The following is a 26015-nucleotide window of genomic DNA, read 5'->3' as shown; positions in this document are numbered from 1 at the left end:
ATAGGGTAGGCCTTAGGGAGCCAAGCATTCCTCCTCTAGGAGAAAACAAAACAAAACTGAGCAGAGATGCCGATGACTGTACACTCTGGTGGAGGCAGTTTTTACAATTTTGAGTGCAGATGAATTAGTTACCTACTGAAAAACCCAACAATCATATGAAGAATAAAACAGATCCCAAAATCACTAAACAGATTATTAACAGCATTTGCTTTTTAACCAAAAATATTATTTGATACGCAAAGAAACTGAAAAGGGTGACCTATACACAGAAATAAAAATCAGTTAATGAAAACTGAGTCCAAATGGTCCCAGGTGTTAGATTTAGCACAAAAAGTTTTCAAAGCAGCTATTATAAATACGTCCAAAGAATTTTTTTAAATGTATATATTTAAATAAATAAGGGAAAATATGCTAATAATGAGTGAACAAATAAGAAACCTCACCAGAGAAACAGATCCTATAAAAAAAGACCCAAATGGAACTTCTAGAGCTGGGAAGTACCAAACTGAAATGAAAAATGTTATTAGAGGAGCTCAACAGAAGATTTGAACTGGCAGAGGAAAGTCAGTGAGCTTAAAGATAGATCAATAGAAATTATACATCTGAAGAACAGAGAGAAAGAAGATTAAAGAAAAAGGAACAGAATCTCACGAAACAGTTCATCTTACATGTAGTCGAAATTCCACAGAGGAAGGAAAAAGAAAGTGGCAGGAAGTGTATCAAAATGAATAAAGAATGAAAACAGTACAATTAATGGTTGACTCCTTGTCAGAGACAACAGAAGCCAGAAAACACTGGAATGATGATTCAGATGTTAAAAGAAAAATCTGTCAACCAGGAATTCTGTATCCAGACTATTTTTCAGAAATGAGGACAAAATAGACAATTCCAAATAAACAAACTGATGAAACTTGTTGCTTACATATCTGCACCATCAAAAATGCTAGAGGAAGTTCACCAGGCTAAAGGAACATGACACCAGATGGTAACTCAGATTCACAGGAAGAAGTGGAAAACACTGGAATTGGGAAATATGAGCATAAGCATGAAAGATTACACTTGAAACACACTTTTAAGATATGTATTTTTTAAATTCTCTTTAATTTATTTAAAAGGTATGTGAATATTTAAAGCAAACATTATATACTTTATTATGGGGTTTACAACATATATGAATGTCATATGACAACAGTACAGAGGGAATGGAAATGCCACTAGGCTGGTGATAAATTCCTGTATTTTAGCAGAAGTTGATCAGTATGTACTTGAGGTAGATTGGTATAAGTTAAAGATACATATTATATCTTTTAGAGGAACCACTAAAAATTAGGCAAAGAAATATAGCAATCAAGTTAACAGACGAATTTAAATGGAATGCAAAAAATAAGTTTTTAAGTATGAAAAAAGTAGTAAAGAAAGAACAGGAGAGTGGCAATGATTAAAAAAAAAAAAAAAAAAGATGAGGTAAATAGAAAAAAACCAGCAAAATGGCCTACCTCATCCAACCACACTGATGATCACATTAATACATGGGACTAAACACTCCAAAATTCAGAGAGTGTCAAACCATATTATAAAGAGCAAGATTCAACAGACATTTTCTGCCCGAAATGCATTTTAAATGCAATGATACAAATACTATCCTGTGTCTTCTTCATTTTGGCTATTACATTTTTCATCTCTAGAAGTTCCACTTGGGTCTTTTTCATGTCTTCACATTCTCTGTTCACTATAGCTGTATTTTCTCCCACCTTTTGAACACTCAGCACATTTATATTAGCTCTCTTCATGCCCTTATCTACTAGTTCAGTTGTTGGTATCATTTCTGTATCTTTTTCTATGGATTGGTTTTGTCTAGGTTCTGGGTCATTATGTTCATTGTGTTCCTCCCATCTTTGCATGCCTCCTGGTTATTTATTTTTATCAAATGTGGGACATCATAAATTTATGTTGCTGGTTGCTAGATTTGCTTATATTCCTTTAAATCGTGGTGGTGGTGGTGGTGGTGGCGATTGTTTTCTGGCACACAGTTAATTTATTCAGATCATACTTGGATCCTTTCAAGCTTGCTTTAAGCTTTGTTATTTGGGGGTCCATACCAGCCTTTAGTCAGATCTGAAGCCCACTGCTAAGGTGTTTGACTTCTAAGGTCCCTACTTGGTGCCTGATACATTGTGAGAACTTTTTACTCTAACCTGCAGGAACAAGAACTTTTCCCAGTCCTGGGTGAGACCCGTGCCTTTCTAATAGGCGTTTCCCTGACCTTGGGTAAGCCCATCTCACTCAAGCGTAGGTAAGTACTCAGCCAAAGACATGTAGATGACCCCTCTACAGATCTCCGCAGCTCGCATTCTGTATGCTTTCCTCCTCTGCAGTACACTACCACGCAAACTGGCTCCCTTGCTCTTCCTTAACTCCTGTCTGTTTCCTCCACTCAGCAAGATCTCTAGACTCTGTTTGGGTTCCCCCTTCCTGCGCTACCACCTGGAAACTCCTTCCGGAGGGATCAGCTGGTCCAATGACAGAGCTCACCTTGTTTGTTTTTTCCTTGCTCTGGCATTCGAGTCCTGCTCTACTGTTGTTCAATTTCTAAAAACCATTGTTTCTGATAATCTAGTTTCCTAGTTAAGGCAGAAGGCTAAGTTTACTCTCTGTTCCAGTATCTTGGCCAGAAGCAGAAGGTTCGTTTTCCTTGCTTTTTTGAAAATACTTTTACAGTGTAATATGTATCCAGAAAAAAAAATATTTTTAAATTGTGGGTATTCCAAGATGATTTTAAATGCATAGTAAATAATACCACAAGCTTTAAAAAAAGGATTTGTTTTCGGGGCGCCTGGGTGGCTCAGTGGGTTAAAGCCTCTGCCTTCCGCTCCGGTCGTGATCCCAGGGTCCTGGGATCCAGCCCCGAGTCAGAGCCTCTGCTCGGCAGGGAGCCTGCTTCCCCCCACCCTCTCTGCCCGTCTCTCTGCCTACTTGTGATCTCTGTCAAATAAATAAATAAAATTTTTTTAAAAATGATTTGTTTTCCCCATTCAAAGTAATGTTTAGAAGATTCATCTCGGTTGGTCCATGTACCTACAATTCATTCATTTTTGGTGCTTATAACATTGCATTATATGACTATCCCAAGACTGACTTCTCTTTTCTTCTGTCAGTGTTGGGATTGTTTTAATTTTGTGCTATCACGAGCAAAGGTCAGTGCCACTAGGAATATTCTTAGATGTGTCTTCTAGTAGACCCATGTAAGAACTCTAGAATATAAACCCAAAGTGGAATTACTGGATTTGGGGGTAGTTAATATCCACTTTTTAGGATAATGCCCTCCTTTTCATTGTCCAACCTACGAGGCTACGTTTAATTTCTCAACCCCTCTTTAAGAATTCAGGGCCTTTGCACAAATCATTTCCCTTACCTGAAACACTTTTACCACTTGCCACTTAAAAATTCTCCCTTTGAAGTCTTTAGATGTCAGCCTAAACACCACCTTTGCAGAGAACCTTCGCTGACCACCCACCTGAAAACAGGTTTCTCTCCTCATTCTCTATCCTAGCATCTGGTTTACTTATTGCCTCTCTCCCTCCCAGGGCTGGAAAGTTCATGAGGGCACAAGCAGGGTCTATCTTGTTGAACATTATTCATATAGAGTGCCTAGCTCAAGGCCTGGGATGTAGTAGATATTTTTTAAAAAGTTTTCTGGATGAATACATAAGCAAACCAATATAAGGCATTATCCTCTTTTTATTACCTTATTATTATTTTATCATTATTCTATTATCTAATTATTGTTTTACAAATAAGGATATTGATGTTCAGAAGGGTTATATAACATAGCAACATGATACAGATAGTGGTTGGAGAAGCCAGAATTTGACTGTGGGACATGGTTTTCAAGGCTTTGGATAATGCATTTACAATAACAGAATCCTCCGATAGCTGTGAAGGCAATCCCTTAGTTTCTGGGACTCCTCCAGTATCTAGTGTTCCGGACTTTGGGGAACTTCTTGAGCAGGAACCAACTAGAATTCACCCCCAGGCTATTGGGCAACTCTTATTCTGCACACTAAACATAGGTACCCTATAAATTGCTGCAACATCATAGAAGAGTTTCAGTGGAGGGTGGGGAACAGGATTACGGGTATATATTTCAGTTAATTAAGCTGGGACTCATCCACTGACTTAAGATTAACCTTATCTGTGTTTTAAACATAAGCTAGCATAAGTTATTGTAAATTCCTTGAGTACAGGAACCATATCCTTGTATCAATGCGTCCTGGATGTCTAGCAGAGTATCCAACTAATAGTGGGTGCTCAAATACATATCAAATAAGTAAAAAGTGGCAGAAGTTGGATTGTGAGAGGAAACACCATGTCACCTTAAAGGTAAATAATGCCACCGACATTATGTGCACAATTTTTCATATTATATATGTAAATATATAGACATACACATGAATGAAGTAAAACAATAGCATTTCTGAAGACTATTAGAAAAAATGAGCATTGTAAGTTATAATAAAATTAAGTTACACGACAAGCTAGCATATCTTGGCCAAGAAGACTCTTGCAGGTGTGGCATTATTAGTAGAATTCTCCCTTATGGCAGGCTTCACTACAACCACATATTGTATGCCCAGGTACGTGCCCATACGCTCGTGTGCACACGCAAATATCAGAAAGAAAAGACTAATAAATGCAATTCTGGTAGACACATGAAAGCAAAATTAAATCTAAGGTATCAATGTGATGCCAGTTGTTTTTGTAGAAGGCTGTATGGCATCGTGTCAAAAATTCGGGGCATGAGCCTCAGTCTGGGTTCAAACCCAGTTCTGCCATTTAGTACTGTGAGAACTCAGCAAGGCCCAACTCTGAGCTTTAGTTTTCTCATCTGAAAAGTGAGGACAATAATATCTACTTTATAGGGTTATTGTTAAGGTTAAGTGACATCATAGGAGTATTGGAAACTAACTCTGACACATGTTAAATGCTTAATAAATGAGAGTTATTACTACCATCATCATCATTATATTGATAACTGGAGTAACACATTTTAATGGTCAGCTCACCGAATGGGAGATCTCTTGTTTTTATGACAGTACAGCAGTATTTTTTCTACATACTGGCTACAGCCTTCTTTTTCTACTCAAACAACAGATTTTTGTGGAGAACCTGGGTCACTGGACTGATCTGTGATGATAACAGTTCATGCCAGATGTATGAGAAAGATAAACAACAACATAAATGCCCATTCTAAGGTAAGAATACTGTGTCCTCATCATGATGGAGCATAAAGGGTCTTGAACAACAATCCAAACAAGAAAGACCTTGAACGAAGCTTGAGAGTGGGAGCAGAGCACAGGAGGAGAAAGCAGAGTGCACACGTGCTTGAATTACAGCTCCATCCCATTACTTACGATTTTTGAAGCTAGATAGTTTCTTTATGTACAAAGTGGGGATATACCTGCTTCTCAAATTTTTTTGTGAGAATTAAATAGTATCATCCCTGCTAAATTGCCTAGTGCAATACCTGGCATAATGTAGACCCCCCCCCCCCGCCCCCGCCAAAAATGATCTCCTTCCCAAATCTCTTGAGAGTTCTAGAGTCTCAGTGGAAGGAAGCTAAAAAAAAAAAAAAAAAAAAAAAAATCCTTTCTGAAAGTAAGAGGCCACTGGGTGGGAGTGGGAGTGGGAGAGTCTTGTCCCAGGCCCTGGAGCTCTTCCTGTTTTTCACAAAAGCATGAATTAAAGAAACAACAAATGGAGTAATAGCAAAGCAAGATAAGTTGCTCTTTATTTTTCTTTGATTTCCATTCCTTGCCTTCCTAATGTACCTTCTTCACTGTAGCTGAGATGCTTCTAGAAAATGTCCAGGTAACTTGACCGTATAAATTAAGAATTGAGCTTTGAAGCTAAGATAAAGCTAAGATAGGCTAAGATAAAGATAGAGGCAAAAATCTTCAGTGGTTACACATTTTTGTAAGGACGAGTAAATTCTGGGAAGGTTCATTTCTTCTTTCAACTCACAATTATTGAGTATCGATTATGTATTAGCAATTGTGCTAGATACTAGTGATACAGACATAATACTGTTCAACTTGTTTGCAGAAAAATCCTTTTCTTTTACCCTCAACCCCTGAAATGTGACTGCAAACAAGTATATTTACACAAAGACAAAACTCTTCCATACTGATCTATGACCATTGTCAGCCTTTATAATGATAGGAAGTCAAAGGGGGGAAATGCCAGAAAGTTACAGACAAAACAAATAGACACATAAGAAAGAGTGAGGCTCAGTCCCTGAAGCCTCTGCCTTCCGCTTGCTCTAAGAGTGATCTTGGAATCCTGGGATGGAGCCCTGCGTCTGGCTCCTTGCTCAGTGGGGAGTCTGCTTCTCCCTTCCCCTCTGCCTCTCCCCCACTACCCACTGCTCATGCTCTCCCGCTTACTTTTTCTCAGATGAATAATACAATCTTTAAAAAAGAAAGAAAGAGAGAAAGAAAGAAAGAAAGAAAGAAAGAAAGAAAGAAAGAAAGAAAGAAAGAAGTCACAGGAATAAAATCACAGCATAGGGAATATATTCAGTGGTATTGTAATAGTGTTCTGCCGTGACAGATGGTAGCTACTCTTGTGGTGAGCATAGCATAAGGTATAGTCTTGTCACATAGCTGAAACTAATGTAATACTGGATGTCAAATATACTTCAATAAGAAAGAGAATTTAATTTTTTTTTCCAAAAAGTGAAATTTTGATCTTGATATCTTCATTGATTTTTTTTCTTCATTGATTCTTTTAATCATTTCTAGGCAGTATCTGAGACATCTGCTTTTAGTCTTTTTATTTATAACAATTAAAGCAGACATGTCAATTCTTACAGTTTTCTTTTTGGTAACTAATATGAATTCAAGTGTTGCTTGGCTTGACTGTGTTGAGATGCATACAATTCTTTATTTGTTGTATACTAATTCCACTCTGGATTTTCTTACATTCAAATTTCTTTTACCCCATCTTTTGTAGTTATTTTAAATTAATGTTTCCTTGCTATACCACTTGAACTGTTCTTAAATCCCTCAAGAGTCAAGGAAAATAAGTAGATAATCTATGCCTTTGGCTACTATACTAGATTTGCTGAGGATATTTTCCCTTGTGTAGTCTATCAGAAGCACCGCTTTTCACAAGACTTTTTAAACCACCGTTTAAAAAGATAATGATTGCAGTTTTATAGGATTTTAGACTATTCTTAAGAATAATAAGTATGGATATTTATTTTTTTAATAGCCCAAATTTCAGAACCCTTTTCATCTAATTATAAATGAAATGCCTATCAGAAATATTGTAAAAACACATATCAGTATATTTATGTTTAAGAACATTATAATCTATTTCTTCCAATCATTTCCTTACTCTTTGATTTATTACCAGCAGAATGCTCAAAGGTTCAAAAAGCCCCTGGAAGTCGTTCTTTTGGGATATGGCCAACTCAGAAGATGAAATATTATAGCTGCATAAATTATTAATACCACTTTAATCCTCTGTTTGAAACTGCAGTGTGAACCAGACTGTTTTACTGTGTAAACCACACCCTGGGAGCATGTTAAGCACCTTTTAGATGCTGCTCTAGTTCTCTCAGCACTTAGCACAGCGCCTCTGAGCACGCTAGGCTCAGTTATGCATGTTTCATTTGCTGGGTTCAGATCATTTGGGTGCATTTGATACACTAAATCTTTAATAGGTGAAGAGAGGCCCATAGTCAGTTCAACTCAACAAGCAATAATAGGGCACCTAGTATGTAATCGGATCATGTCACTGCCATACTTAAAATCTTTTGATTATTCCCTGTAGTTTTCAGGATAAAATCCAACCTCCTTAATACAGCGTGTGAGGCTATCACTAATGGCAGATATGTGACAGGCAGGCTCCCATGATGTAGGAGAGGTCCTACTTCTCTGACAAATGGAACTAATGTATGTCATCACATTTCCCACAGAATAGACATGGTCTTGGAATCCTTCCTTCTCAACACAATGTTCCAGGCAGCTACCACCAAAAGACCAGAGTTCAAACCTATTTGCTAGTCTTGCCAGGCTATCTCTAGTCTTCTGAACATCACCAAACACCACGTGCTTCACGGACAGAAAATGACGTTTAGTTCCCTAAACATGCAAGCTTTTCACTCTTAGCTGCCTTTGCATATGCTGGTCCCTCTCCCTAAAATAATCTTCCTCCTTTTCCATGTTTAGCTAACTCTTACTCATTCTGCACAATTCAGATCAAGCTTCACCTCCTTAGTCACATTCAGATGCCTTTCTTCTGTGCTCTCAGGGTAATCTTCACTTAGCATTTTAAATACTTTTAGTGTTTTATCATGCTGGACCATAAGCATTCATTGCTTGCCTCTCTCCCTGTCTAAAATGAAATTCTTTTGGAGAGAAGTCATGTTTAATTTCACTTCGCATCTCAGGCGAACCCCCACAGAACCTGGTGCACAGTAGGTTTTCAATAAATGTTCAAGAACAAGTGTTCTGGTCATTGAACCACATTCCAGGAAATCAAAAGAGAATAACGTATAAGAACAGGAAATATTTATTGAGCACTTACAACGTGCCAGGCCCAGCTCTGAGCACTTGACATAGATCATGTTGTTAAACCTCACAGCGACAGCCCTTCAGGGTAGATTCTGTGATTATCTTCCTTTGGTTAAGTGAGAAAACTAAGACCCAGGCCAGGTGACTTGGCCAGGGTGACATCCAGAAACGTGGTCTGGCTCCGGCGCTCCACTGCCTGGGCCCTGCGTGGACTCTGTCCTCAAGAAGTTCAAAGGTTGGTAGAGGGTGACAGGCAGATATGTGGTTAAGCACTGTGTACAGGACGGAAGGACTATAATAGCTTAAGCGCAACATAAAGAGTAGCACAGAGGAGGGACAGATTAACGTGGTAGAGGGCAAAGAGATGAGGGTTCAGGAAACGCTTCACTAAAGGAATAGTATTCAAATTAGGGTTGGGTTTTTTTTTTTTAAGATTTTATTTATTTATTTGTCAGACAGAAAGTGAGAGCACAAGCAGGGGGAGTAACAGGCAGAGGGAGAAGCAGGCTCCCCACTGAGGAAGGAGCCCGATGTGGGTCTCAATCCCAGGAGCCAGGATCATGACCTGAGCTGAAGGCAGACGCTAAACCTACTGAGCCACCCAGGCACCCTTCAGATTAGGTTGGAAAGACTACAAAGAGCACATGAGATGGAGACTCAGGGAAAGGTATGCCACATAGAGAGAAAAGTTCATGCAATGCACAGCAAACGGAAGCAGGGTAATGTTTGGGCACAGGATGACGCACCACATAGCTTGTGGAGCCCAGAACAAAATGGAAATGTGGGGACCCTTGTTCATCAATTATTAAGAATCCTTAATATGTCCTTATATGAGGACATAGGTTGCACCTCCCTGAAGTCAGACCCATTGGGCACCATAAATGCTCCAGCATGGCTGGAACAAGAAGTACCTGGGGGCGTAAGTACTTTATGAGACAGGAAATGACACCGGGGAGGCCAGTGGAGGTCAGAGCATTTGCCATGCTGTGCAGCCTGGACTTTGCCCTATAGTTAAAGGAAGCCATATAAAGGTTCTCAGCAGTGATGCAACCTGATTGGATTAGTTTGCAAAAAGATACTTCCGGCACTCCCATGGGGACTCCCACAGGGAGGAAAGGGGTGGGAGGGGGGCACAGCAGCTGTAGCAATTATATGGGGCCAGAGAGGCTCAAGCCTTGAACTTATGTTTTTCAGTGGGGATGTCTGAGAAATGAGTAGGAGCACATCTTGTAGGAGTTAACACTCTAGGTGCACAAGGAGTCTGCGAGGTAAAAGGATTGGACGGACCCAAGGCTCAACCAAGGGTGTGGGGTTCAGAAGAACACAGCATTTTGCTTAGGCCTGCCAGACCAATTTGAAGTAGGGTTTGATACAATTACTTAGCATCATTTGAATCAGGGATACCTCCAGTTCTGGAGAAGGAAAATGCACAAACTGTAAGAAAAGTTTTTGTGTGGATTTCCATTTTTCCAACTCCCACAAGCAAAGAGGCACATGAAGAGTCTATTTATTTGTTTCTTGATCTCCTTCCAAAGAACCATGGTTTTTTGGGTCACTCGAATTTTCCCATGAAATAGAAAAAGAAATAATCCTTAAACCCTTCCGATGTGATTTCTCAATTGCCAAACTGTTCTCAAGAAGCTTCCTGAGTTCTCTTTGGCTTTCTGGCACTATTTGAATGTGATCTCCAATATAATAAGGATAAAATTAAATAACACATTAGTGCTTTGGAAATGGAAGTTCAATGTAAATACAGCAATATTAGTTTCATTTACACAAAGACAGTAAACATCCAGATCCTGGGAAGCTGACGATGGTTCACACAACTAAATTACTTCTCCTTAACCCTCTGATGGTGTGTTCTATTTAGTTTTCAAATTTCAGCCCATTTGTAGAAATTCTAATCATGTTAACCTCCTTTTGTCACCTCTTGGCTGATAAAACTTAAGGAATCAGAATATCAACATACAGAAACTTAAAACATCAAAGCCTGGACCTGCCCACAAAGCCATCGTTATCTTTTATTTAAAAACTATCTTTTTAAAAATGGGAACATTGCAGATTGTACTTGGGCTCACAATCTGGTTTCAGGGCTCATTGTCACTTTTAAGCCATTTCTTTAATGTTCTAAGTGCTCCTAAATAGGACAGCAGTCATCTAACAACATGCTAAGAATGGGGAAGCTTGGTGTAGCTGGAAGGTCATGGGTTTTCATGGGAATGAGGGTTGGTACAGGTGTGATTTGGGGCAGGTTATTTAACCCTCAGTTCCCCTGGGCGTGAAGTGGGTTTATATCTGCATTGCAAAGTTACCGTAGGGCTGAGGGAGCCCTCAGATGTGCAGATTAATGTCCCAAAGCAGACTTGCCATACAGTGAAGGTTCCTGAGTAGGCTGTGTGTGTCTTTTATACCTTTATACTCTCTACACAATTCTCCTTGCTTGGAGTACCTGAATACCTGAGTACGTTTCTTCCTTTGGGTGTAACCAAGTGGTAAGTTTCCAGCTTCAAAACACCAGAGTCACTGAGACTGAAGTCTGCTCTGCTGGGGTCAGACCCTGAGATACCACCAGCACTGGGAAACTCAGAACTTTCATTTCCCAGATAACTGGGGAACTCTTCTTTTTGTCTCAAGAACTGCTTTTTAGCCTTCATATTTAGTGTTTACTAGTAATTTCCACAGAAGTCTTTTCCCCGCCTCCCTGACCTCTCCATGTGATCAGATTCCCTGCTATAAACTGTCATAGCAACCTGTAATTGCTTCTTTGTCGAACTCACCACAATTATAACTGATCAATTAATTCTGCAATTAGTTGTTTCACGTGCGTCTTCTTCAACAGAATGTGAACTCCACTGGAGCTCTGTCTTGTTCATCACCGTGGACCCAGCTCCTGAGCAGACTTCTTGACTGTGGTAGGTGCTTAACAACCACATATGACTAAGTGAGTGAGTGGAGTTGGGCCCTTGTTAACTGATTTGGATAAACACATGTATTATTCACAGACATAAATGATATGAATTAGTTTGCTTGATTCACATGTGTACTCTTCAAACAAAGGACTCGTTTTCATACACAAGGACATTTGTGATTGGTGATCATTATAGGACACTTACGGAATTGCTTTTGTTGTCATGGGGATGACTTGTGCACATCGAGCCACACTCTCTTCCTTAATCCTTATTGTGTCCAGTGAGATATGCTTATCACTTAGTGAGACAAATGATGGCAGTCCTCCTGTAGTGTGCAAGTGAGGAAGAGAATAGAGATCGGAAAAACTTCTTCCAAATCCAGCTGTGGTGGTAGCTTTCATCTTGCCTACAGAAACTGAGTATGTCCGACAGCAGTTTCCTTAGGATGCTCAGCAATGAAGCCAATGAGTGGGTTTTGGGGGAAGGCAATCAACAGTGAAAAATTATCATGTAGAAGGCATTGAACTCACTGACATTAAGATTATCCCCCAACTATGGTCGAAGAAACTGAGGTTCAGAGATCTTAAGTGAATTTCCCCAGGTCACGCAGCTAGGACCCAAAGTAAAAATAACTGATAGAGAGTGCAAAGAAAATACTGGAAAAGGGCCAGGAAGAAAGTAATAGGGGAAACAGAGAACAATGGGAGCAGCCCAGTCTACAGAAGCTAAAAACAACCTCATTTCTCTAAGAAATTCCAATTGCAATGATTGACTCTGTGACCCATCCTATCTTTCTGATATCCATCCCATTACTTATAAAGAGCAAACACTCAAGATATGTGGGGTCTAGGAGGCAGGGAAAAGGCAGCCCTACCTTCAAGTCACAGGTATCAGTAATTACCTTAGTAGAGATGAATTATCAGACACCTGAAAAAGATACGAGGACTGTTGGAAGAAAGGGAGGAACACAGGCAAGATCAAAGAAGAGTTCCCAAGAGAAAAGGGGATGAGCATAAAAATCCTCCCACCATCACCATGTTGCCCTACACCAGCCACTCCAGATCATCAGCTTGTGCTCAGGTGTGCAATGGACACATCATAAAACCATGATTTGGACCCCACTCAACAGAGGTCTGACTCTCACCATGACCAGTCTAGAAGCTTGACTTCTTTTGCACATTGATCTGAGAAAAAAAAAAAATTAAATGGGTCTCCCATCAACCAAGCTGCTCATGCCAGTACCTGGAGTCACTCCTGACACCTCTACTCATTTTTTCATCAAAGCCAAGGCTCAGTTCCACCCTGAATATGCCTTAACTCCACTTCTTTTCTCTCCCTCTGTTGCCATCCTCTCCGGGCCCCTTGGGGGCTTTACACTAGTACCGCAACCTCTTGACTGGTCCTCCTGTGTCTGCCCTTGCCTTCATCCAAGCTGTCCCTTCTCTATCCAAGAGCCAGAATGATACTTTAAAAACACAAAATTGACCGTGTCCTTCCCCTGCTTAAAATCCTTCAATGGCTTCCTTGGTTCTTCTTGGGATAAAATATCAAATCCCTGTGACAACCAACAAGGTCCCGCCTGCATCATCTTCTTGACTAACTCTGGAGCCCCATCTGCTCCTTCTTCACTCTCGCTTCTCTCATGTCTTCGGGCTCACCAAGCTCAATTCTCTTTAATCCCTCGCTCGTACCATTGTCTGCCTCTAAAACACTGCTAATATCAGTCTTCCTGACAATACGCATTGTGAGGTCCATGAAGTTAGACACCATGTCTATCCTTTCTAGGGACCAGTGTCTATCATTCTGTCTCCAGGGCTTTAGCATAATCCATGGCACATAGTAAGAGGTCAGCAAATATTTGTTGGAAGAATGTTTGTGGACTGTGTAACTGAATAACTGAATATCCACTTATTCAGTCCATAAATATTTCTTTTTTTTTTAATATTTTATTTATTTATTTGACAGACAGAGATCACAAGTAGGCAGAGAGGCAGGCAGAGAGAGAGGAGGAAGCAGGCTCCCCGCCGAGCAGAGAGCTCGATGCGGGGCTCGATCCCAGAACCCTGGGATCATGACCTGAGCCGAAGGCAGAGGGTTTAACCCACTGAGCCACCCAGGCGCCCCCACAAATATTTCTTGAGTCAGTACCTTTGTGAGGTAATGTGCAGGTTACCAGGATACAGTGAACAAAAGGAACACAGTCCCTGACCTCTTAGAGTTTACAGTCTAGGAGACTTTCCCCTTTTTTCTACTGAAATAAAATAATGGCTCTAAGATCTTATAAAATCTTAGCTATTGCTCTTCTCTGAGTTTTCTTGATTTAGCTCTTAAATTCTCTCTTCCATGCTTTCTCTAATATTTTTTTCATCTCCTCACTGACAAGGTAAGGTATTTAAATGCAAGGAAATGTTTCAACTCCTTTATTTAATTTTAGGTCCTATCTTAGTCTACACAGAAATTTCTTTAAAAAAAAAACTGTGCTTTTTTTTTTTATTATTAAAAAGTGGCATGCTCATCTATGATAGAAATCAGAACAGAAGTGCCTGCGTGGCTCAGGTAGTTAAGTGTCCAGCTCATGATTTTGGCTCAGGTCACGATCTTGGGGTTGTCAGATTAAACCCTGCATCAGGCTCAGCGCTGAGGGTGAAGCCTGCTTAAGATTCTCTCCCCCGGTCTCTTTCTGTCCCTTCCCCCTTCTAAGAAAAATAGAAATCAGAATAGTGGTTGCTTATGGGATGTGGGGATTGACTGGAAGGGGGTAAAAGGCAACTTTCTAGGAAAATGGAAATGTTATAAATCTTGATTGGGGCTATATCATTTCGGGGTTATATCTTCATTGGACTTTATATCTTGATTGGGTTAAATGAGTGTATGGATTTGTCAAAACTCATTAAATTTTATACTCACACTCTGTGTCTTTCACAGAAAGTTAGCTTTACCTCTACTAAAAATATTTTTACGAGAGTAACACATGCTTGTTTTAGGAAATATTATCAAACAAAAGTAAGTAAAAATAAGACAATCAACATGACCTGCAATCCCATCACTCAAAGAGGAACATGTTTACATGGTGATGTATGTCCCACATCGTTTCATTTTTCACATGCAAACATACAATATGGATTCATACAGAATGTAGTGACTCCTAATTTTTTTTTAGAAACAGTAACCTGAGAACATACACAAAAGTTTCTTTATAATTACTTCTTAATGGATTAATTTCCTAAACTAAGTAAACATCAGGATCCTAAATTTGTTTCCAAAACTTTTAGAGCCCATTTTTCATGCATCACCCTCAACAATGCTTATTGAATGTGAAATGCCATTTCTCAAGAGGGCTCTTGACCAGGAATGATCTTCAGGCTATGGTGCTAAGATGGCTAAATCCTAACTACTGGACCATCACACCAATAGGACATCTTTAAGCTGGTACCAGATTTACAATGATTTACTAAAATTCACTAAGAACATTCTAGTGACAGAGTACATTAAACATCACCTCAGAATTCATTCTTCTGTCCTCCTCAGATTATTAAGCTGTTATGAGATCCAATTTATGGCATGTTCCTCTTATATTTATTGTTTAATTTGGGTAGATTCTAATTCAGTACAGGGACCCATGTAATTGCATGGCTAGGCTATTGTGATCTACAGCTCCATAAAATTTACCACGGCATTAGATCATACACGCAAATCTCACATTTATCTCAGAAATTCAAACCACATCAAACTTGAGACATAATATTTGAAGTCAACAAAGCCACAGCCCACCTCTAACACTTCCTAAAAATCTATTGCTAAATCTAGTTCACCAAGTAGACATGTGGGAAAATATTCCAGTGGGTCCTTTGTCAGTTTCCCGATGGGTGATACATAGACTCCCACAGAAGGAGAATTACTTGAAACTACCCAGAAAATTAGAAAAGTAAGGACTAGAAGCAAAGATTTGTGAGAAAGAGAAATGTCTTTAGCTTTACACTTCTGGCAAGCGATAAAAGGCAGCTTTAGTGACAGCAGCCAGATGGAGATCAAATGACAACTGTGAGTTCATAATGGTCTCCAGCGTTCTGGCAAGCACGGGGGCAGTAGGGGAAGTGGGAGGGGACAGCTTTACTGGTACTACAAGCCAATCTGGTGCACATCAGCGTTATCTGACGTCAGCTAAAACCAGTTCTGAGGCACTGCATTGGGACCAGCTGTTAGATACTGAAAGCACCCGGGCCTGCCTCTCTGTACTCCCGAGCTCCCACCCATAACATTTACAGGACGCTACCAGTTAATTTATGTTCCCTACAGCAGGGAGGACCCAGATGTTGAGGCTGCAGTTGCCGATTTGAAAGGAGGTCACAAATACAGGAAGCTTTCAGAGGATAAAAGAAATGTGAGGTTATTCTACAACTTTTGAAACTCATTGTTCTGTACTAAACACATGAGGCCAAGTTCGCGGGCGCGCTCGCGCACACACAGAAAGGGTTGGAATAACATCAGGCCCGGTTCCTTAGCGTGCAGAACTACCTCATTGCCTCTAGCAGAACTGCAGAGAGGTCTAAAGGGCACAAACGCGGAAAACTTGGTTCATCGGCAGTTAGAGCAGGAACATGTATATTGGATTCATCTGGAGCCGTATTAAAACGCAGTGGAATTTTTTACAGCGTTAGGTGAGACAGGGAAGCCCAGTGCTTTTACCCTCTCCAGTAATGCCCCAAATGTGAGAGAAAAGGGAGATACGATATTTGACTCAGATGAAGAAATTTGGAAGGAAGAAAATTAGAATGGGAATTGGAAAACGGGTGCTGTGTAATTAATATATATGGCATTCTAGGTGCTCTGCTTTGTAAATGCTGTACGGAGAGTATCTCATTCCACTGTCCCAAACAAACGTATGAGATGGGTATTGTTATTATTCAGGAAAGAGATCAGAACGGGTGGGTGACTTGCCCAAGCCTGGCTCTGCAGCCAGGATTCTGGATACAACGCTCTGATACTGCATGAACCACAGTGGTTCTAGACGAAGAACTTAGCTCTGTGGCTAAGAAGGTAAGGTCTGGAGTCCCACAGATGTGCGCCTGCATTCTGGCCCTGCCACTTAACTGTGGGGCCTTTGAGCTAGTAACTAGCTCCCCCCGCCCCCCAAAAGGCCCTATAGCTTCTTCAGCAATAAAATGAAGATAACTGTAGCCTCCTCAAAGAGGGTCATGACGGTCAAGTGATGTCATATAAATAAAAATCTTATCCTAGTGCCAAGTACATGATAAGCATTTAACAAATTTGCTGTTTTTATGAATAAATCACAAGTTGAGTTAGAAATGTTCTGAAACATCCCTGTGTAATTTGCTGTTACACACAGATTTCAGAAGAAAATCTTCCAAAGGGATACACATGGGTTGAAATTTTGATTTCTCAGACCCCTGGAAACTGAGCTAATAAGGGTTTTTAGGTTAAACATTAGGTTATTTTTATAAATGAAAACTTAGAAAAGAGTGAAGGGGACATGTCATGGATGATAAGAGGTAACTCGAGAAAAAGTAAATTGCAGAGTATTTCCAAGGTCCCGTGCTTATGGGCTCTCCTCAGCCAGAACCAAAGAAATCAGGATTTACATTGTGGTTGGATGGAAGGCGGGTGTAGCTTTGGGATCACAGATGGACTTGTTTTGATAGTTTATGTAAAAGATATAAATCCAAACTTATAAAATAGAGGGTCCAGTTGCCAGGGATAATGAGAGACACGCCAAATTAACCAAACTTAATTCAAATGGTCCTTAAGCAATGACCCCACCTGGTTTTCACTCGTTTTACCATCTGTTGTAGCTGTTTCTTTTCAGAAGGGAGAGTTCCCACTAGCTCCCAGGTGCGACCTGTTTGTTAAGACACAGTGCCAAACCATACTCCGTAGCATTTGGTAACCAGGCAATATATTAAGGTGAAGAAGGCAAGTTGTAACATAATCTCAACTAACTTATTGCAATGGGTTGAAATTTTTGAAAATTGATATCAAAAACAGAAGAATATGAATGTGTTTTTGATTCTTTTTTTTTTTTTTAAAGATTTTATTTATTTATTTGTCATAGAGAGAGAAGCGAGAGTGAGCACAGGCAGACAGAGTGGCAGGCAGAGGCAGAGGGAGAAGCAGGCTCGCTGCCAAGCAAGGAGCCCGATGTGGGACTCGATCCCAGGACGCTGGGATCATGACCTGAGCCGAAGGCAGCTGCTTAACCAACTGAGCCACCCAGGCGTCCCTGTTTTTGATTCTTGACACAGATTACTTGGTGATTAAATTGGTCAGGCCTAGAAAAACATTTCTATGGTAAAGTAAGATAGAAGTTTTTCAGTGGCTGCGAAAATTATAAAATAATTATAGAATAACAAAATTATTAAGCAAAAAAAAAATGCTACAGCTGGAAGTGCCTTATAGGACAAACTTTTTAGTTTCCAACTGTGACTAATGTGTGTCTCAGAGACTATGGATTGAGCTGGGAGAGGGGATGAGAGGAGGCTGAAACCTGCAGAACTCTACCTCCCCGACCCCAGCCCTCTCGGGCCACTGCAGCGAGAACACTTCTGCTTTTTTCTATCTATATGTAAGGATTATGCCTACTATTTGTTTTGGAGAGAGAATTCTAAAAAACATTTTTTTAAATAGTTGACAGATGGGGAAACTGAGGTATGGAGAGGGTGAGCAGCCTGCCTCATGTGCGTCATTCAAGCCACATTCTTGAAAGGACATCAAATTAGATTTGTGTTGGCTGTGCATGCCAAGTAGCCATATAAATCTTAAATTTACAGCGTTATTTCAAAATTTCCCTAACATACAGATATAAAATGTAGACAACCATATGAATCTATAAACAGGCCTTCTGGTATCTGATGGTGATGTTTTCCTAGAATAGGGAGGGACGGCTTGCCAAGGGTGGTGTTTTAGCTGAGAAAGCAAGCTTTCTGACACATTTCTGCTTAGTGGTCAGCGATGTTAATACGCCCTCCCCCTCCTAGATCTGAAGGGCATGAGCTAGAATATGGCAAAAATCCTTATAGGTCAACAGCAGAATGTTAAACACAATCCATCACTTTGCCACAAACTGATATGGTCCACAAAGCACAGGAGTAAAGTGTTCATAATGGGCAGCCAGATAACAGTCTGCTCACCACATTCTTTGGTTGCTAAAAAGGAGGCCACTTTGGACCTTTACAGTATAAAGTCAAACAGTAGCCAGAGTACTGTCAGACATCCTCCAAGATCAGCCATCCAGAAATGGGTGCTTCAAAAGACCAGGTCCTCGACCCTCTTTGAAAGATCAGTCTTAGAGGGTTTAATTGTAAATTAGCTTGTTTAATACCTTCCAGACCTTGAGACTGACATTTCATTGCCAAAGTAAAAGAGAACCAAAGCAAAATGTAAAAATGTGTATTATGCACAAAACAGATCTAACAGGCAATTTCAATGTATACTGGCAAAAATTTTCAGTGAATAGAGATTAAATGCTTATAAGCAAGCACTGATGTGTAAAAAAAAAAAGGTAAAATTTTTAAATAGTAGAGAATGCTCTTTAAAATAAAAAAAAAAGAAGGCTCTTATTTTCCTTTACCCCTTATTTCTTTTGTTTGCAGTGTCCTAAATAATATTCAGTTTCTTTAAGTTCATCTCCACTGTGTTTCTTGTATGTTGCTTCTGTAACAAGACACCCAATCTTTGCCCTTTTAAATCTCCCACTTCAAAACTCACCTTCATAAAACCGTTCAAGGTCATTTTCCTCATCATTATAATCTCTTTATGCTACATTAAAAGAACAAGACTTGAAGCTTGGTAATTAAGGACCTTTTAATCTATTGGGTTTTATATGTGTATACAGTACAGACTGGAAGAGGCCACAAATCCTCAGTTTACAAAATGAAGCAGTTTATAGCTCCTAAAGAAAATATTTTAAAAATTGTCAGGCTGGAGGTAGAGGAAGTTTCTGGAAGAATATAGAATGCAGAAAAAGATGCATAACCCTCTGTAGTTAAAAAGTACAACCAACAAAAATAGTGTTCGATCAAGACATCTTCCTTTCCAATATACAAGAAGAGACCAAAAGTTGATTTATAGCTTTAAGTTCTGTTCATTAATTACATCTTTAAACCTGCACAACTTATTCATTCAACAATGTCTAATTTGATATTTATTGAGGGTCCACACTGTGCCAGGCACTATTTTAACCACTTAGGGGCCAACCAGTGAATAAAACAAATCCTACTGCATTGATTTTGTACTGGGGGATTAGAGTAGGCTGAGGGGGTAGCTACATGATAGACAACACATAGAAGTAAGGCAAGGGAAACAAAAGCAAAAATGAACTATTGGGAGTTCATTAAGATAAAAACCTTCTGCATAGCAAAGGAAACAACAATCAGCCAAACTGAAAGGCAACCTATGGAACGGGAGAAGATATTTGCAAATGACATATCAGGTAAAGAGCTAGTATCCAAAATCTATAAAGAACTCAAACTCAGGGGTGCCTAGGTGGCTCAGTGGGTTAAGCCGCTGCCTTCGGCTCAGGTCATGATCCCAAGTCCTGGGTTCAAGCCCCACATCGGGCTTTCTGCTCAGCAGGGAGCCTGCTTCCTCCTCTCTCTCTGCCTGCCTCTCTGCCTACTTGTGATTTCTCTCTGTCAAATAAATAAATAAAATCTTAAAAAAAAAAAAAAAGAACTCAAACTCAACACCCAAAAAAAAATCCAGTCAAGAGATCTCGGGCAGAAGACATGAATAGACCTTTCTCCAAAGAAGACATCCAAATGGCCAACAGGCACATGAAAAAATGTTCCACATCACTCAGCATCAGGGAAATACAAATCAAAACCACAGTGAGATGCCAGTCAGAATGGCTAAAATTAACAACTCAGGGAAACAACAGATGTTGGCAAGGATGAGGAGAAAGGGGAACCCTCTTATATTGTTGGTGGAAATGCAAACTGTTACAGCCATTCTGGAGAACAGTTCTGAGGTTCCTCAAAAAGTTAAAAATAGAGCTACCCTATGGTCCAGCAATTTCACTATTATGTATTTAGCCCAAAGATAAAAAATAGTGATTCAAAAGGGCACATGCACCCCAATATTTATGGCGGCAATGTCCACAATAGCCAAACTGTGGAAAGAGACCAGATGTCCATCTACTGATTAATGGATAAAGAAGATGTGGGATACACACACACACACACACACATAAATATATATAGTTTGTATATTAGAATATTACTCAGCCACCAAAAAGAATGAAATCTTGCCATTTGCAACAACGTGAATGGAACTAGAGGATATTATGCTAATTGGAATAAGTCAGCCAGAGAAAGACAAATACTGTATGATTTCACTCATAAGAAACAAAACAGATGAACATAGGGGAAGGGAAGGAAAAATAAAATAAGATAAAAATGGAAAGGGAGGCCAACCACAAGAGACTCTTAACTATATGGAACAAACAGGATTGCTAGAGGGGAGCTGGGTTGGGGGATGGGGTAAATTAGATGGTGGGCATTAAGGAGGTCACTTGATGTAATGAGCACTGGGTCTTGTATGCAACTGTTGAATCCTAAATTCTACCCCTGAAGCTAATAATACATTATATGTTAACTAACTTAAATTTAAATAAAATCTATTAATTGATCTATCTATTAGAAAGTGATCAGGGATATAATTCATTAAATAAAGAGGGAATAGAGTTTAGGAGATCAGTAATGCTGGCTATTGCAACTTGAGGTCAGAGCAGGCCTCATTAAGGGGAGTGAACAATGTGGTTATCAGGAGAAAGAATATTTCAGGCAAACAGGCAGTACAAAGGCCCCGGGGCAAAAGGAAAGTCAGTGTGGCCAGAGGGGGATGAGCATGAGAGAGAGTAGTAAAAGATGAGATTGAAGTAGGGATATGATATACATTTTTTCATGACAGCTTTCTTGAGATATAATTCACATTCCATATAACCCACCTACATATGCTATTTAGTGGGTTTTTTTTTTTTTAAGATTTTATTTATTTATTTGACAGACAGAGATCACAAGTAGGCAGAGAGGCAGGCAGAGAGAGAGAAAGGGAAGCAGGCTCCCCGCTGTGCAGAGAGCCCAATGCGGGGCTCGATCCCAGGTCCCTGGGATCCTGACCTGAGCCGAAGGCAGAGGCTTTAACCCACTGAGCCACCCAGGTGCCCCTATTTAGTGGTTTTTAATATATTGTTCCAATTTTAGTATATGTGCTGCCAAAGCGAGCACAGTGGTTTTTAATATATTTATAGAGTTGTGCAATTGTCACTACCATCAGTATTAGAACATTTTTATCATTATGAATAGATTTTGTTGATTCTTGTAAGCCATAGTAAGCACCTTGGCTTTTTTTTTTTTTTTTTAAGATTTTATTTATTTATTTGAGAGAGAGACAGTGAGAGAGAGTGTGAGTGAGGAGAAGGTCAGAGGGAGAAGCAGACTCCCCATGGAGCTGAGAGCCTGATGTGGGACTCGATCCTGACACTCCAGGATCATGACCTGAGCCGAAGGCAGTCGTCCAACCAACTGAGCCACCCAGGCGTCCCAGCACCTTGGCTTTTACTCTCAGTGAAAAAAGGGTCTATTATAAGTTTGGGCCAGCGAATTGACTGTGATTTGACTTGCTATTTATAGAATCACTTTGGCTGCTGGACATGAGCAGAGGAAGGGCAAAAGCAGAGAGAGAGAGATCAGTTGTTGCAGTGATCCAGGTGGGAGATGATGGTGGTAGCGGTGGCAGCCCTGAGAAATGGTTGAATTATTTTTCATTTTGAGGTAAGCTGATAGGATCTGCTGACAGACTGGATGTGGGTTGTGAAGGAAAGAAGTTGAGGATGACACCATGGTTTGGAGGCTGAACAATGGGAAGGATGGAATTGCCATTGACCTATAGGAGGATAATCAGAAGGTCAACTTTTGTCATTTTAAGTTTGAGATGAGTATTGTATATGGAGACAGAGATGATGAGTAAGCCTGAGGTTCAAGAATGATGACAGGCCGTATTGGAAGTTTATGTGGGAGTCATCAGCATATAAATGTTTAAAGCCAGGGATGAGGTCGCTGTAAAAGTGAGTATAGACAGAGAAGAGAAGAGGTCCAAGGATGGAGCTATTAAGAGATAGGAAGAAGAAAACTTTGTGATGAAGTGATGGGTGAAAAGAATGATCTCTTCTCTTTCAGAGATAGAAAATTCAGAATCCTTTTCAAGGTACCCGAACAAACTATCATTGGCCAGTTACCACCTCAGACCACCTATGTTCCTCAACCAGTGATTGGTCTACCATTCAGAGACATTCACAGAGAGACCGTTCCTACTCTAATAGAAACCTTCTGACATTACTTCACTCAGTGAGGAGGTAAGGAATGGAGTGAGGGGGTCCTTGAAGAATGTTCTAATGAGTCTCTTCCCTTGATACCTCAACTGGCTTGCTCCTTCATAGCTGGTGAAATGGGAACAGGTGATGTCAACACAAGGTGTTTGGAGTAAGGCTCAAAGCAACAGCAGGACTCCACTCCCATGAATATTAATAACTGAAGAGAATTTGCATAGGGTAAGGATTTATTGAACACACAAGATGGCACTAAGGGGATCGAATTAGGTTTTGATGCTATGTAACAAATTACCCAAAACTTCGTGGTTTAAAACAACATTCATTTATTATTTCACAGTTTCTACAGGTTACAAGTTCAGGCATAGCTCAGTTTGGCTCTCTTCTCAGAATTTTACAAGGCTAAAATCAGTGTTACCAAGGCCTACATTCTCCTCTGAATGATCAACTAGGGATGGATCCATTTCTAAACTCCCTCAGGTTGTTGGCAAAGTTAATTATCTTGCCATTGTAGAATTCATGAAAATTGCTCCTTCAAAGCCAGTGATGGAGAATCTCTGATGCTTCTAGTCTCTCTTCAGAGAAGGCTTAAGCCCTCTCCTAAGAGTTTACATGATTAGGTCAGGTCCAACTAGCATAATCTCCCTTTCAATTAACTCAAAGTCAGCTGATTAGGGACCTAATTACATCTGCAATCCTTTCACCTTTGCCATAGAATGTAATACAATTGTGGATGTGTTAGTGCAACACCATTGCCATATTCAAGTGGTTAGAAACAAGGCATAGGTTCTGTCCACATTCAAGGGAATAGGATTATACAGAGCTTTATACCAGGGGTTAGAGATCACGGAGGTCATCTTAGAATTTGCCTACCACAGTGATGGTCCAAGATGCTAAACATTTATGTTAAATCCAAATGGAAATATTGACCCTAAAAACATCACATTTTTAGGTAACAGTAAATTTTGGCTGAATAATCTTCTCTGGGAGAAAAAAATGAAGAAAATTCACAGCCGGACTTCAGAAACTAGCTTCACCAGACTTACACAAAAAATATATCAGAAACTGTATGATTTTTAATAAAATATAATAGCTATATAGTTATATTTATAAAACTATGTCACAATCTAATTGATCTTTAATATAAACAGTGATCCATCTAATACTGAAACAATAAGCATCATATTTCTTTTGGATGTTAAAGGACTAAGTTTTGAAAAAAAAAAAGTTATTCTATACTATAGAACCAGTAGTAGGAAGACATGTATGATAAAAGGAAGAAAATTTCAAAAAGACTCTTAAAATACAAAGTAGGTAGCAGTACTAAGATAATTTAACTATTCTTGAGTACATATTTTCATCTGGTTTCTGAATATAACCATTCGGCATCCTTACAAATATTGCTACGGATCATTCCAGTCCTGTGCAGTTGAAGTACTTGGGGAGTTTTTAAAATGATCTCACATATCAGAGTTATTTTTACAAATATGTATATGTGCATATTCTATCCTGATCTAGGGAAATTCCTTTGGTCTGTCATTGGATAGCAACATCCCCTAGGACTAATAAGTGTTTATGAAATAAATCATCTGTGTTCAATCATCATCAACATATAACTGTAATCTGACTGTAGTGAAATGGCAGCCTCCACTTTCAGCCAAGAGGACCACTTTGGAAGATAATCACTGATGAAACATTCTAGGTAGACTCAGCAATGAGGGGAAATGATATAACAAATCTGAGTCAGAAAGTATGACAAGTGAATATTTTTGAATACTGGAAAGCTAGGCTTATCTCACAGAGAACAACCCCACAACACTTGAACAAATTACCTTCCCATGAGGCCAAATACGGCATGAAATACAGTTTTAGAGTGAGGGACTATGCCTATATTAAGAAATAACCACTTTATACCACAATTTCACTGTATATAGTTGACTTGGGAGGGGCATTATTAGGGCCATGGTTCATTTGAATTGGTGTAAACAATACACGGGTTCTACTGTCCTACAGCTTCCGTTCAGATGACTAAAGTCATGGGACTTTCAGCATAGCTAGCTGATGACAGTGCACACTATTTTGTCCCAAAATCCAATCCAAGCATGGGCATACCAATTAGATGGCAAGCACTTTAAAGGCAAAGGATCAGGAATTGTATAGTTCTTGGTATATAGTACGACATCAAAGAAACATTTTTGAATTAAAGTTACAGGTGTAATATCTTAGAGAAGATTCATGCACTGCACAGGACTGCAGGATCCTGAGATCTCGTTCAGCTCTCAGATTCTATTCAACTTAATAAACACTGACTGTTCTGTTAAATGCAGAAATTGTACGAGATGCTGAGAACACCACATTCATGAAGTCACAGTCCCTGCTATCAAGAAACTCACACAATTCCCTAATTCTTTGTGAGCCTGCTGTGATCACATTTTCTTTCAAAGAACCTGTAAGAAATACCTAGTGGATAGAAACTTGGAGTTTCACAGAACACAGTTCAACAATTTCCAAATGATGACTCAGGCCATACTGTATAATTCATGTTTTGTTTGCACAACTGAAAGTATTTCAGCACCCTCCAAAAATTCAATTTTAAGGAATTCTTTAACAAAGGCATCACATGTTAGGATTTAGGGCACAGATATGAAATACACATGCATCCTTGGGTAAATTATAAATTGGCCACAACCATTCCTTTACTCAAACGTTGCCCCTTGCTGACAATGCAGTTAAGGATTAAGTGCAAAATGTCAGCTCAAATAAATGAGCCAGAAAACCGACATATCACTTTTCTTTTCCACTAAATTAGGATCAAGAGAGCTGGAGAATATTTTGTCTAGAATGATACAAACATTCAGGTGCAAAAACTCCCATGCACCTTTGCAAAAAATTACTTCTTTGACCTCTGTATATACAGAGACCTTGGTAATGCAAGCAAGGTTTTGAATGAGAATGTATGGGAGGCGTTTTCACCACTTTTGGTGACTTCAAAAGGTTTGAGACCTGTTTTTGCATTTATTGCATATACTCATAAAACAAAGGTAAGAACTTTCAACTTATTAAGTCAAAGTCTATATGCTGAAGTTTGCCTCTCAAAAATGTGTAACTTCTGCTTGCTTTCCACCCCCATGTTGCCATTATCTCAAAGGTGAAATTTTAGCATATGACTAAAGGGTCCTATAGCTG

The sequence above is a fragment of the Lutra lutra genome, chromosome 4 (genome assembly GCF_902655055.1).
Source record: "Lutra lutra chromosome 4, mLutLut1.2, whole genome shotgun sequence".
Classification (NCBI taxonomy): domain Eukaryota; kingdom Metazoa; phylum Chordata; class Mammalia; order Carnivora; family Mustelidae; genus Lutra; species Lutra lutra.
Note: the sequence above shows the minus strand (reverse complement) of the source record.